Below are 15,093 nucleotides of genomic sequence, written 5' to 3' on the forward strand. Positions count from 1 at the left end.
TTGTATTTATTATTGGTCATGGCAATAGACTGAGAACTTTCTTAATTTAGTTCAGTTCAGTGGCTCAGTTGTGTCCAACTCTTTGCGACCCCATGAACTGCAGCACGCCAGGCTTCCCTGTCCATCACCAAATCCCAGAGTCCACCCAAACCCATGTCCATTGAATCGGTGATGCCATCCAACCATCTCATCCTCTGTCATCCCCTTCTCCTCCTGCCCTCAATCTTTCCCAGCATCAGGGTCTTTTCAAATAAGTCAGCTCTTGGCATCAGGTGGCCAAAGTATTGGAGTTTCAGCTTCAATATCAGTCCTTCCAATAAACACCCAGAACTGATCTCCTTTAGGACAGACTGGTTGGATCTCCTTGCAGTCCAAGGGACTCTCAAGAGTCTTCTCCAACACCACAGTTCAAAAGCATCAATTCTTTGGCGCTCAGCTTTCTTCATAGTCCAACTCTCACATCCATACATGACCACTGGAAAAACCATAGCCTTGACTAGACGGACCTTTGTTGGCAAAGTAATGTCTCTGCTTTTGAATATGCTATCTAGGTTGGTCATAACTTTCCTTCCAAGGAGTAAGCGTCTTTTAATTTCATGGCTGCAGTCACCATCTGCAGTGATTTTGGAGCCCCCCAAAATAAAGTTTTTCACTGTTTCCACTGTTTCCCCATCTATTTCCCATAAAGTGATGAGACCAGATGCCATGATCTTCATTTTCTGAATGTTGAGCTTTAAGCCAACCTTTTTACTCTCCACTTTCACTTTCATCAGGAGGCTTTTTAGTTCCTCTTCACTTTCTGCCATAAGGGTGGTGTCATCTGCATATCTGAGGTTAGTGATATTTCTCCCGGCAATCTTGATTCCAGCTTGTGCTTCTTCCAGCCCAGCGTTTCTCATGATGTACTCTGCATATAAGTTAAATAAGCAGGGTGACAGTATACAGCCTTGACGTACTCCTTTTCCTATTTGGAACCAGTCTGTTGTTCCATGTCCAGTTCTAACTGTTGCTTCCTGACCTGCATACAGGTGTCTCAAGAGGCAAGGCAGGTGTCTGGTATTCCCATCTCTTTCAGAATTTTCCACAGAGGTAGGTCAGGTGGTCTGGTATTCCCATCTCCTTCAGAATTTTCCACAGTTTATTGTGACCCAGACAGTCAAAGGCTTTGGCATAGTCAATAAAGCAGAAAGAGATGTTTTTCTGGAACTCTCTTGCTTTTTCGATGACCCAGCAGATGTTGGCAATTTGATCTTTGGTTCCTCTGCCTTTTCTAAAACCAGCCTGAACATCTGGAAGTTCATGGTTCATGTATTGCTGAAGCCTGGCTTGGAGAATTTTGAGCATTACTTTACTAGCGTGTGAGATGAGTACAATTGTGCGGTAGTTTGAGCATTCTTTGGCATTGCATTTCTTTGGGATTGGAATGAAAGCTGACCTTTTCCAGTCCTGTGGCCACTGCTGAGTTTTCCAAATTTGCTGGCATGTTGAGTGCAGCACTTTTATAGCATCATCTTTCAGGATTTGAAATAGCTCAACTGGAATTCCATCTCCTCCACTAGCTTTGTTTGTAGTGATGCTTTCTAAGGCCCACTTGACTTCACATTCCAGGATGTCTGGCTCTAGGTCAGTGATCACACCATCGTGATTATCTGGGACGTGAAGATCTTTTTGTACAGTTTTTCTGTGTATTCTTGCCACTTCTTCTTAATATCTTCTGCTTCTGTTAGGTCCATACCATTTCTGTCCTTTATTGAGCCCACCTTTGCATGAAATGTTCCCTTGGTATCTCTAAGTTTCTTGAAGAGATCTCCAGCCTTTCCCATTCTATTGTTTTCCTCTATTTCTTTGCACTGATCACTGAAGAAGGCTTTCTTATCTCTCCTTGCTATTCTTTGGAACTCTGCATTCAAATGGATATGTCTTTCCTTTTCTCCTTTGCTTTTCGCTTCCCTTGTTTTCACAGCTATTTGTTAGGCCTCCTCAGACAACCATTTTGCTCTTTTGCATTTCTTTTTCTTGAGGATGGTCTTGATTCCTGTCTCCTGTACAATGTCACGAACCTCCATCCATAGTTCATCAGGCGCTCTATCAGATTTAGTTCAACATTGTCTTTTACCGTACATTATAAAAAGATTCCATCAACTCTGTAAGTTTTGGCTCAAATCAGAGACAAAACCTCCAACTTGATGTGTGACCTTGAAATCATGAATCTGATTACTTATACTGAACATACCAGAACATACTTGTCCAAATGTTGTCTCTTTCCAGGCTGGGGCTTCCGAGCAGCTGTATGCTTATTTCAATAATGCTGCTTTTACTTGGAATAAATATCGGGGAACTTCCCTATAGGATTCTTCCCAGCACCCATGAGACGCCACTTTACATATCCTTAGCCAGCTCTCTGTCTTTGGGTGGTGAATTTGTTTTTTGGAAACAGCTAATAGTCACTGGAAGCCAAGTCTGTGCGATGTACATGGGTGATATTTGAGAAAAAGAAAGAGGTGTTAAAACAATGTTACAAGATTGATTTGCTAGTGGCTCATAATTTGCTGAGTACAGTTTTAAAAGAGAAGTTTCAAAAATCTTTTGAACTCTGGAGGCAATAATAAAATAAGTTTGTAGCCTCCCTAGGTGACACCTTTCAATGCAACACTCATTTTGGGAATATTAATTCTGGTCTATGTGGTAAAATGAAACTAGTTCCAATTGCTTTAAAGTTATACATTGTTTTTCAATCTGTTGAGACTTAGGTAGAGGAGTTTCTGAGTCTATGTAAAAACTGATTCCTTAAGCTTTATCTCTTGCCTGGAGAAGCCCAGGGACGGGGAGCCTGGTGGGCTGCCGTCTGTGGGGTCGCACAGAGTCGGACACGACTGAAATGACTTAGCATAGCATAGCATAGCATGGCATGGCAAGCTTTACTTAGACCAACCCCAAATGACCTTAAGTGAAAGTGAAAGTGAAATCGCTCAGTCGTGTTGGACTCTTTGGGACCCCATAGACTAGCCTACCAGGCTCCTCTGTCCATAGGATTTTCCAGGCAATAGTACTGGAGTGGATTGCCATTTCCTTCTCCAGGGGATCTTCCCAACCCAGGGCTTGAACCCAGGTCTCCTGCATTGTAGACAGATGCTTTAGCATCTGAGCCACCAGGGAAGTCCTCAAATGACCTTAAATAGCATGTAAAACCACTCCAGCCCAGAAGCCATAGGCTCCACAATGGCATATATTCTTAGTCCTCAGACTCTTTGAAGGCTTCCTCGATTAAAGGGTCATAAAGACCATTTCAATTAAGGAACCCACATAGGTGATTTTTAAAAATGTTTACATCATTTTTTATCTTTATAAAAGAATATATCTATGAAGCAAGTTTTTCTTATGTTAATGCCACTTAAAATTTTTCTTTTTATCAAAGCAGCTATGTAGACATCTAGAATATGATCCAGCTAAATCCTGAATCATACACAAAAGTTTCCTGGTTCTTTGTGCACCTATCAATAATGTTAAAAATAAACTTGATAATAAGAATAATAATTGCTGGTATTTATTAAGTACTTTCCTGTGTTCAAGATGTCAAACCATGCAGTTTATATAAGAGTTTCCTATTTTATTTTTATGGAAAGCTAATGATGTGGGTCCCATTATCTACTATTTGATACACGAGTAAACTGAGACTTTAAATAGCTGAAAAACGGGCATAAAGGCAAGCAGTTAGGAAGTGAGAAATCTGGAATCTGAACCCAGATGGAGCTGCCCTGAGTGCCTGGGGATATTTCTGCCCTCTGAGGACTCTTTCTGTGCAACACTGGTGGTGCCTCAGAGGTTCTTTAATGTTCCCCTTGGTGCCTGTGCAAGCACAGATGCTGAAGAAGCCTTCATGATCTTCTCCAAAACCTACTTATAAACCTTTGCTTCCTGCTTTTAAATTTCTCATTGGAAAGAAATTGTTTGCCTAAACAATCTAAGAGTTTGGTAATGCTCCCTGTTCAGATTAAATTCCTCTAGGGTGACATGGTATCTCCATTCTTGTTCTGGAATCACTGCCCATGCCTGACACCCATCATGGGGTGAACATGCCCATATCTTTCATGTCAAATTCACTCTTTGCGGCTACTATCTCCTGCCCTCTCTTTCAACCGCTTGGTGACTCTTTCCTCTGAAATATCTCCAACTTCTCTCTTTATAGAGAGTAAAACTGAAAAGTTAGTTCATCCAGGTCTAATCCAGCCTGTGTCTGCAGCACCCAATGATCCCTTTCCTGTGACCCTCAATACGCATGTTTTTCCACAGTAGAGTGGCCTGTCACCGAGCAGATCTAACTGCGGGAAGGTCTGTCACTGGTTCCATATGACCAGGCAAAGCATGCAAGCAGCTAAACAGCATGGCACAGAGGGGAGCTCCTCAAACATTCTGCAGGCCCCAGAGTCCTCTGAGGGTCTAGGGCCAGCCTCTGGTGGTGAGCAGCCTTCTGTCCCTCAACCCCAGCTTCATTTAACCAGAACAGCTTTACTCTTGGCTAGCTAATTTGTAAGAGTTGGCATAGAATTTTACTGAGGATAAGAGGTTGCAGGTCTAAAGATATAAAACTTGATAGTCACTCAGGGTAGAGAAAAGCCTACAAGCTTTGGAATGAGAGAGTGAGGGGTCTCAGCTCTCCCTCTGCAACCACCAGCCTCTCCTTGGTCTCTTAGACTTCAAGTCATATAGTCTGCCTAGAGACTGTGCAGAAAACGGGGCTAAATCTTACTTTGTAGGGTTATTGTGATGATGAATAGAAATATATGTAAAATACCGAGCACAGCATGTGTCACATAGTATCTACTTGATAGCAAGGTGCCATTTGTATCTTTGTTCCTGAAGAAAATTTGGTGTCCAGCTGGCAGTGTGTCTGTATTGTCATTTTCAAGTATGAAGGTCAGAATATGCTACTACAACTGAGTTCTTTTTTTTTTTTTCTTGTGGGTTAACTTCAATTTTTGTCCAGGTCTGATGTCATATTAACTAGTATGCTGGGTTAGATGGTATATAATTCATTTAAGTAAAAATGTAATTGAGAGGAGAGGAACATTGTTAATCCTGTGACTCAGTCTCATGGGTGGAGCCAATGTTCACTGGCTGTTTCTATTTTTTGATTATGTTCTGTGAGAAGCAGCTAATTTTAGTGAGTATAGTTTCAAGCCTCTCAAGTATTATGGAATACTTTACTTTGATCTGTTGTGCTCATCGCTGGGCTCTCACCACCAAGCCCTGTGCCTGATGTGGGGCAGGTGTCATGCATCCCTGGCTTGTGTGCAGAGTAGGGCCTGGAGTGAGAGCACTGAGAAGTAGCTGACCTGATGCTGCTGCACATTAGCGAGGGCAAGAGCTGCTGGCCCAGGAATGCAAAGCCAAACTGGATGAAACAAATGCACTGCATAGAACATTGCTACCAAAATGTGCATGAGTAAATCAAGGAGGGGTAAATCAAATTTGAGTATTCTTTGGCATTGCCTTTCTTTGGGATTGGAATGAAAACTGACCTTTTCCAGTCCTATGGTCACTGCTGAGTTTTCCAAATTTGCTGGCGTATTTACTGCAGCACTTTCACAGCATCATCTTCTAGGATTTGAAATAGCTCACCTGGAAATCCATCACCTCCACTAGCTTTGTTCATAGTGATGCTTCCTAAGGCCCACTTGACTTTGCCTTCCAGGATGTCTGGCTCTAGGTGAGTGATCACACCATTGTGATTATCTGAATTGTGAAGATCTTTTTTTGTATAGCTCTTCTGTGTATTTTTGCCACCTCTTCTTAATATCTTCTGCTTCTGTTAGGTCCATACCATTTCTGTCCTTTATTGTGCCCATCTTTGCATGAAAAGTTCCCTTGGTATCTCTAATATTTTTAAGAGATCTCTAGTCTTTCCTATTCTATTGTTTTCCTCTATTTCTTTGCACTGATCACTAAGGAAGGCTTTCTTATCTCTCCTTGCTATTCTTTGAAACTCTGCATTCAAATGGGTATATCTTTCCTTTTCTCCTTTGTCTTTTGCTTCTCTTCTTTTCACAGCTATTTGTAAGGTCTCCTCAGACAACCATTTTGCTTTTTTGCATTTCTTTTTCTTGGGGATGGTCTTCATCATTTGAAAAGACCCCGATGCTGGGAAAGATTGAAGGCAGGAGGAGAAGGGGATGACAGAGGATGAGATGGTTGCATGGCACCACCAAGTCAATGGGAGGCCTGGCATGCTGCAGTCCATCGGGTCGCAAAGAGTTGGACACAACTGAGTGACTGAACTGAACTGAAATCAAATTTGCCTCAACATTTTAGGAAAATGGACACTGAGTTTTGGCTAATACAGTATTTCACTGACAAAGGGACCATAGGAAACCACCAAAAACAAAAAGACAATCTATAGAATGGGAGGAAATATTTGCAAATGATGAAACTGAAAAGGGGTTAATGTCCAAAATAAACAAACAGCTCATACAACTCAATATCAAAAACCCAAACAATCCAATCAAAAAATGGGCAAAAATCTAAATAGATATTTCTCTAAAGAAGACATACAAAATACCGATGAAAGAAATCAAAGAGGACACAAATAGATGGAGAAATATACCATGTTCACGGATTGGAAGAATCAATATAGTGAAAATGAGTATACTATCCAAAGCAATCTATAGATTCAATGCAATCCCTATCAAGCTACCAACGGTAATTTTCACAGAACTAGAATAAATAATTTCACAATTTGTATGGAAATACAAAAAACCTCAAATAGCCAAAGCAATCTTGAGAAAGAAGAGTGGAACAGGAGGAATCAACCTGCCTGACTTCAGGCTCTACTACAAAGGTACAGTCATCAAGACAGTATGGTACTGGCACAAAGACAGAAATATAGACCATTGGAACAAAATAGAAAGCCCAGAGATAAATCCACACACCTATGGAAACCTTATCTTTGAAAAAAGGAGGCAAGAATATACAATGGAGAAAAGACAATCTCTTTAACAAGTGCTGCTGGGAAAACTGGTCAACCACTTGTAAAAGAATGAAACTAGAACACTTTTTAATGCCATACACAAAAATAAATGCAAAATGGATTACAGATCTAAACGTAAGACCAGAAACTATAAAACTCCTAGAGGAAAACATAGGCAAAACACTCTCCAACATAAACCACAGCAGGATCCTCTATGACCCACCTCCCAGAGTAATGGAAATAAAAGCAAAAATAAACAAATGGGACCTAATTAAACTTAAAAGCCTTTGCACAATGAAGGAAACTATAAGCAAAGTGAAAAGACAGCCTTCAGAATGGGAAAAAATAATAGAAAATGAAGTAACTGACAAAGAAATAATCTCAAAAATATACAAGCAACTCCTTTTTTTTTTTTTTACAAGCAACTCCTGAAGCTCAATTCCAGAAAAATAAATAACCCAATCAAAAAATGGGCCAAAGAACCAAACAGACATTTCTCCAAAGAAGATATACAGATGGCTAACAAACACATGAAAAGATGCTCAACATCAGTCATTATTGCTGCTGCTGCTGCTAAGTCGCTTCAGTCGTGTCTGACTCTGTGCGACCCCATAGACGGAAGCCCACCAGGCTCCCCCGTCCCTGGCATTCTCCAGTCATTATTACAGAAATGCAAATCAAAACCACAATGAGGTACCATGTCACACCACTCAGAATGCCTGCTATCCAAAAATCTACAAACAATAAATGCTGGAGAGGGTGTGGAGAAAAAGGAACGCTCTGACACTGTTGGTGGGAATGAAAACTAGTACAGCCACTATGGAGAACAGTGTGGAGATTCCTTAAAAACTGGAAATAGAACTGCCATATGACCCAGCAATACCACTGCTGGGCATACACACCGAGGAAACCAGAATTGAAAGAGACACATGTACCCCAATGTTCACTGCAGCACTGTTTATAATAGCCAGGACATGGAAGCAACCTAGATGTCCATCAGCAGACAAATGGATAAGAAAGCTGTGGTACATATACACATTGGAATATTATTCAGCCATTAAAAAGAATACATTTGAATCAGTTCTAATGAAGTGGATGAAACTGGAGCCTATTATACAGAGTGAAGTAAGCCAGAAAGAAAAACACCAATACAGTATACTAACACATATATATGGAATTTAGAAAGATGGTAATGTTAACCCTGTATGCGAGATAGCAAAAGAGACACAGATGTATAGAACAGTCTTTTGGACTCTGTGGGAGAAGTCAAGGGAGGGATGATCTGAGAGAATAGCATTGAAACATGTATATTATCATATATGAAACAGATCATCTAGGTTCGATGCATGAGACAGGGTGCTCAGGGCTGGTGCACTGGGATGACCCTGAGGGATGGGATGGGGAGGAAGGTGGGAGGCGGGTTCAGGATAGGGAACACATGTAAACCCACGGCTGATTCATATCAATGTATGGCAAAAACTACTATAATATTGTAAAGTAATTAGCCTCCAACTAAAATAAATAAATTAAAATAAAAAACAAACAAAGAAGACATACAGATGGCCAACAGGCACATGAAAAGATGCTCAACATGGCTAATTATTATAGAGATGCAAATTAAAACCACAATGAAGTATCATCTCACATAAGTCAGAATGGCCATCATCAAAAAGTCTACAGATAATAAATTCTGGAGAGGGTGTGGAGAGAAGGGAATCCTCCTGACCTGTTGGTGGGAATGTAAATTGGTGCAGTCACTATGGGAAACAATGTGAAAGTTTCTTAAAAACTAAAAATAGAACCACCATACGATCTAGCAATCCCACTCCTGGGCATATATTTGGAAAAGATGAAAACTCTAATAAAAAAGATACACATACCCCAGTGTTCACAGCAGCATTATTTGCAAAAGCCAAGACATGGAAACAATCCAAAAGCCCATTAACAGATAAGTGGTTTAAGAAGATTTGTATTCCATTACATATATATCACACACACACACACACACACACACACACACACATATATATAAATGGAATAGTACTCAGCTACAAAAAGAATGAAAGATTGCCATTTGCAGTAACATGGATGGACCTAGAGAGTATCATACTAAGTGAAATATGTCAGAAAAAGACAAATATTGTATGATATCACTTATAAGTGGAATCTAAAAAAAATGAAATGGTTCTATATACAAAACAAATAGACTCACAAACATAGCAAACAAACTTTGGGGAAAGGGGAAAGGGAGTGGGGGTTAAGGGTATAAATTACAAGTCTGAGAATGATAGATACAAACTACTATACATTAAATAGATAAGCAGCAGGGATTTACTATATAAAGTGGAACTATATTTAATATCTTGCAATAACCTATAATGGGTTTCCCTGGTGGCTCAGTGGTAAAGAATCTGCCTGCCAATGCAGGAGACGTGGGTTCAATCCCTGGGGTGGGCAGATCTCCTGGAGAAGGAAATGGCAACCCACTCCAGGCTTTTTGCCTGGAGAATCACATGGACAGAGGATTCTGGTAGGCTACAGTCCATGGGGGGGTCTCAGAGAGTCAGACACAATTGAGTGATTGAACAATAATAACCTATAATAGAAAATAATCTGAGAAATATACATAATTGAATCACTTTGCTATACACCTGAAGCTAACACAATATTGTACATAGACTGTGCTTTACGTGAGCTGAGAAGAGAGAATGTAGGTATTACACCTGACTTGTTGGGCAGGGCATGTTTCAGGGAAGCAGGTGAGGTGCACAGTTAGGACCTGGGAACAGAATGGCCCAGCATGAGGACTGATGGAGGCAGGTCAAGTGCTGGGCTCGGGCAATTGCTACCTATGTGATACTTTTCCTCTTTTGTGAAATGTTAATAATCAGGCCTACTTTGAGGAATAAGATATGGGAGGTGAGGGAAGTCATTCACATAAATTATCTTTTTTTTTTTCCTTTAACTTTTTATTTTGTATTAGGGTATATAGCTGGGTAACAATGATGTGATTGTTTCAGGTGGACAGCAAAGGGATTCAGCCACACATATACATGTATTCACTCTCCCCCAAACTTCCCTCCCATCCAGGCTGCCACATGACATTGAGTAGAGCTCCCTGTGCCGTAGGCCCTTGCTGGCTATACATTTTAAATGTAGCATTGTATACATATTGATCCCAAACTCTCTAACTATTCCTTCCCTCTATCCTTCCCCTGGCAACTATAAATTCATTCTCTAAGTCTATGAGTCTCTTTCTGTTTTGTAAGCTCATTTCTTTTTAGATTCCACATAGAAGGGATGCCACGTTATCTTTTAAAGTATAAATCCAATCAAGCCATCCCCTACTGGAACTCACTCAGTGGGGTCCCTTTGTACAGAGTATGAAAGTCAGCTCCTTTCACTGACCTGCAGGGCCTGTGTGACTTGGCCACTAACCATCTTCCCAGCCAAGCTTCATCTCACACCACCCTCCCCTGTTTACTCAGCTCCAGCCTCACCGACTTCCTTAGTCTGAGGAGGTATTTTTGACCCTCGAGCCTGCCTGTGCTGCACTGACCAGCTGTCCTGGGCCCTCTGTGTCTTGTGAGCTCCTGTCGTCCCTTGTCTCAGCTCCAGTGTCACATGTGCAGAGGGCTCAGTAGACCATTCTGGTAGATGCCTTCCTTTATTTCCCAGTAGGCTTTGATTCACAAAGATCTCGGTCATTTATGAACTTGTATTTTCACTAGTGATCTCCTTGAACAAAAGAAAGCTAAGTGTGCGGGATGCACCTGCCCATTTTCCTGTGTCCAGGTGTCGTCTAAGCCTGGCCCAATGCTTGGCACAGACTATGTGCCCAAGGAAATTTACCAAATGATCGCATGAATGAGTGAATGGGAAAGACAGAGCTTGGCTGGCACACTGTAGTTACTTGGAATTGTAGCTGTTATTATCATGTAGCATTTTATGACTGCGCATGTGGATCTTAGCTCTTTCAAAATAGAGAAAAAATTTATAACTTATTAAAAAATAGGAAAATATATATGTAAATATGAATGGCTGTTATTTTCCTTGTGATAATTTTAAATGGAAAAGCAATAGGTTTTTACATAAGCTTCTGCAATGCAATCAGTGGATAGGCCGGTAAATTTTCTGTGAGTGCATGCAAGGTTATACTGCAAATAGCCCATTCATATCCAACACCAGACGGCCATTTTTCTAACCTGGAGAAGGTGTTTATAACTTTTCTTCAATTTGTATACATATTGATACAATAGATAGTTGTACACAAATAGACATTCACCAGCTCCAGCAAAATTCCTGCTGCCAAAGAGAAGAAAAACGTCAGAGTAAGCTGTAAAGAAAGTGCTTGGTTTTTTAAATGTGGAAATGGCAGTTCACAGCATTTATTCAAATTGCCACGTACTGAGGGTTGCAACTCCGAGAATGAATAGTAAGAAAAGTTGCAGCTAAGAGCAAATCTGAGAACTCTTATTTTGAAAGTAAAGGCTTAGTCAGTACTATAGCATTCTGGCAATCTGCATAATATTAACTAGAGTGTTTTGTATTGGGACCAAGACTTTATGTATTGATTTTCTTGTATGTAAAATGTCCTGACTAAAACTTCTCTTTAAAATGCTCAAGAAGAAACTTACCTTGGATGAAACAAGAATTCACACGCCCCCTTATGTAAGAAAGGCAATGCCAAAGAATGCTCAAACTATTGCACAATTGCACTCATCTCACATGCTAGTAAAGTAATGCTCAAAATTCTCCAAGCCAGGCTTCATTGGTGAACCATGAACTTCCAGATGTTCAAGCTGGTTTTAGAAAAGGCAGAGAAACCAGAGATCAAATTGCCAACATCCGCTGGATCATCAAAAAAGCAAGAGAGTTCCAGAAAAACATCTATTTCTGCTTTATTGACTATGCCAAAGCCTTTGACTATGTGGATCTCAATAAACTGTGGAAAATTCTGAAAGAGATGGGAATACCAGACCACCTGATCTGCCTCTTGAGAAACCTGTAATGCAGGTCAGGAAGCAATAGTTAGAACTGGACATGGAACAACGGACTGGTTCCAAATAGGAAAAGGAGTACGTCAAGGCTGTATATTGTCACCCTGCTTATTTAACTTATATGCAGAGTACATCATGAGAAACGCTGGCTGGAAGAAGCACAAGCTGGAATCAAGATTGCTGGGAGAAATATCCATAACCTCAGATATGCAGATGACACCACCCTCATGGCAGAAAGCAAAAAAGAACCAAACAATCTCTTGATGAAAGTGAAAGAGGAGAGTCAAAAAGTTGGCTTAAAGCTCAACATTCAGAAAACGAAGATCATGGCATCCGGTCCCATCACTTCCTGGGAAATAAATGGGGAAACAGTGGCTGTATTTATTTTTCTGGGCTCCAAAATCACTGCAGATGGTGATTGCTGCCATGAAATTAAAAGATGCTTGCTCCTTGGAAGGAAAGTTATGACCAACCTAGATAGCATATTCAAAAGCAGAGACATTACTTTGTCAACAAAGTTCTAGTCAAAGCTATGGTTTTTCCAGGAGTCGTGTATGGATGTGAGAGCTGGACTATAAAGAAAGCTGAGCGCTGAAGAATTGATGCTTTTGAACTGTGGTGTTGGAGATGACTCCTGAGAGTCCCTTGGACAGCAGGGAGATCCAACCAGTCTATCCTAAAGGAGATCAGTCCTGGGTGTTCATTGGAAGAACTGATGTTGAAGCTGAAACTCCAATACTTTGGCCACCTAATGCGAAGAGCTGACTCATTTGAAAAGACCCTGATGCTGAGAAAGATTGAGGGTAGGAGGAGAAGGGGACGACAGAGGATGAGATGGTTGGATGGCATCACCGACTCAATGGACATGAGTTTGGGTAAACTCTGGGAGTTGGTGATGGACAGGGAGGCCTGGCATGCTGCGGTTCATGGGGTCGCAGAGTCAGACACAACTGAGTGACTGAACTGAACTTACATCTTGGGTATATTAATCTGCATGATACCAAGTGACTATATAACCCAATTTTTGGATGGATTTATTAGGCTGGTGCAAAAGTAACTGAGGTTTTGAAATTTGCCATTTGATACTGGAATACATTCTTAAGTAAATGTGGTTATGTTACACATTATTTTAATGCACATTTCTCACTTTATGTTTTTTTGCTAATGAGTTATTACTTTCTGTTTATTTTATATTTATTCTAGATTATAGAAATGATGTTAGACAAAAAGCAAATTTGAGTGTTTTTTTAAATTCGAGTTCAAAATGGATCGTAAAACAGTGGAGACAACTAGCAACATCAACAACGAATTTTACCCAGGAACTGCTAATTAACATACAGTGCAGTGGTGGTTCAAGAAGTTTTGCAAAGGAGGGGAGGGTCTTAAAGATGAACACCATAGTGGCCTGCCACTAGAAGTTGACAACAAGCAGTTGAGAGGATCATCGAAGCTGATCCTGTTACAACTACACGAGAAGTTGCCAAAGAACTCAATGTCGACCATGGTATCGTCATTTGGCATTTGAAACAAACTGGACAGGTAAAAAAGCTCAATAAGTGGGTGCTTCATGAGCTGACCACAAGGCAAAAAAATCATTTTAAAGTGAAATCTTCTTGTATTCTATGCAAAAACAATGAACAGTTTCTTCATTGGATTGTGATGTGCAATAAAAAGTGGATTTTATATGACAGCTGGTGATGACCAACTCAGTGCTGGACAGAGAAGATGCTCCAAAGCACTTCCCAAAGTCAAACTTTCACCCAAAGAAGGTTATGGTCACTGTTTGGTGGTCTGTTGCCAGTCTCATCCGCTATAACTTTCTGAATCCTGACACAATCATTACATCTGAGAAGTATGCTCAGCAAATCAATGAGACGCACTGAAAATGGCAACATCTGCAGCAGGTTAACAGAATGGACCCAATTCTTCTCTACGACAATGCCCGACTGCACATCCCACAACCAATGCTTCAACAGTGAACGAATTGGGCTATGACGTTTTGCCTCATCCGCCTTATTCCCCTGAGTTCTCATGACTACCATTTCTTCAGGCATCTCAACAACTTTTTGTCAGGAAAACAACTTCCACAACCAGCAGGAGGCGGAAAATGCATTCCAAGAGTTTTTTGAATCCTGAAACACGCACTTTTATGCTACAGGAATAAACAAACTTATTTCTCTTTGGCAAAAATGTGTTGATGGTAATGGTTAATATTTTGATTAACACAGATGTGTTTGAGCCTAGTTATAATAATTTAAAATTCATGGTCCAAAACTGCAATTACTTTTATACCAACCTAGTAGTATTGGGCCAATCAAATCCTAAATATTCATTAGAAGGACTGATGTTGAAGCTGAAGCTCCAATACTTTGGCCACCTGATGCAAAGAGCTGACTCGCTGGAAAAGACCCTAATGATGGGGAAGACTGAGGGCAAGAGGAGAAGGGGACAATGGATGATTAGATAGCATCAGTGACTCAATGGGCATGAGTTTGAGCAAACTTTGGGAGATAATGAAGGACAGGAGGCCTGGTGTGCTACAGTTCAAGGGGGTCATAAAGAGCCAGACACAACTGAGCAACTGAACAACAACAAATAGTATTTTGCACCTTGTTTTTCTGCTCTAACTTTACATACATGCTATGAATTATTTAATTATATAGAAATTTGTAATGGTATCAGCAGAAAATACAAATAGCTTTGAAAGGATTTAGAAAAATTAGGAAGTGTAAGATCCATAGTGAGGTAATACAAATAAGGTAGGAATTTTAAGGTTAAATAATAAATATTCAGTTTTCCCACAATGTCATACTTTAGAAGTGGAACAGGTTGTGTGAGACCAACGGAGATGAAATTTCTTATGCATTTGTTTTTGTGGTCCTTTTTCTTCTGCACATCATATATTCAGTATGCATATTCCCCAAGGAAAACTAACTTACATAATTACTTTAGAGTTGTTGGAAGGGGAGTGGGTATTTGTGGATAAAAGAAAGCATTTTTCGTGGGTGAATGGACTAAAGTCCAGAGCCTCACCCAATGCTGAGCCAAATACCAGCCACATCTGGACTCAGGATGACACAGTGTCCAGTCTTCACAGCCTCAGCCTCAGTAGCCTCTGAGACTACTCCT

General features: G+C 40.5%; 1 protein-coding gene across 4 annotated transcripts in view; it reads right to left on the bottom strand.

Moving 5' to 3' along the window:
• The window catches only part of TOX (thymocyte selection associated high mobility group box), a 311,747-nt gene that overhangs the window by 15,757 nt on the left and 280,897 nt on the right, over positions 1-15,093 (bottom strand). The window lies entirely within an intron of this gene.

Source organism: Bos javanicus, chromosome 14, assembly GCF_032452875.1.
Source record: "Bos javanicus breed banteng chromosome 14, ARS-OSU_banteng_1.0, whole genome shotgun sequence".
Classification (NCBI taxonomy): Eukaryota; Metazoa; Chordata; class Mammalia; order Artiodactyla; family Bovidae; genus Bos; species Bos javanicus.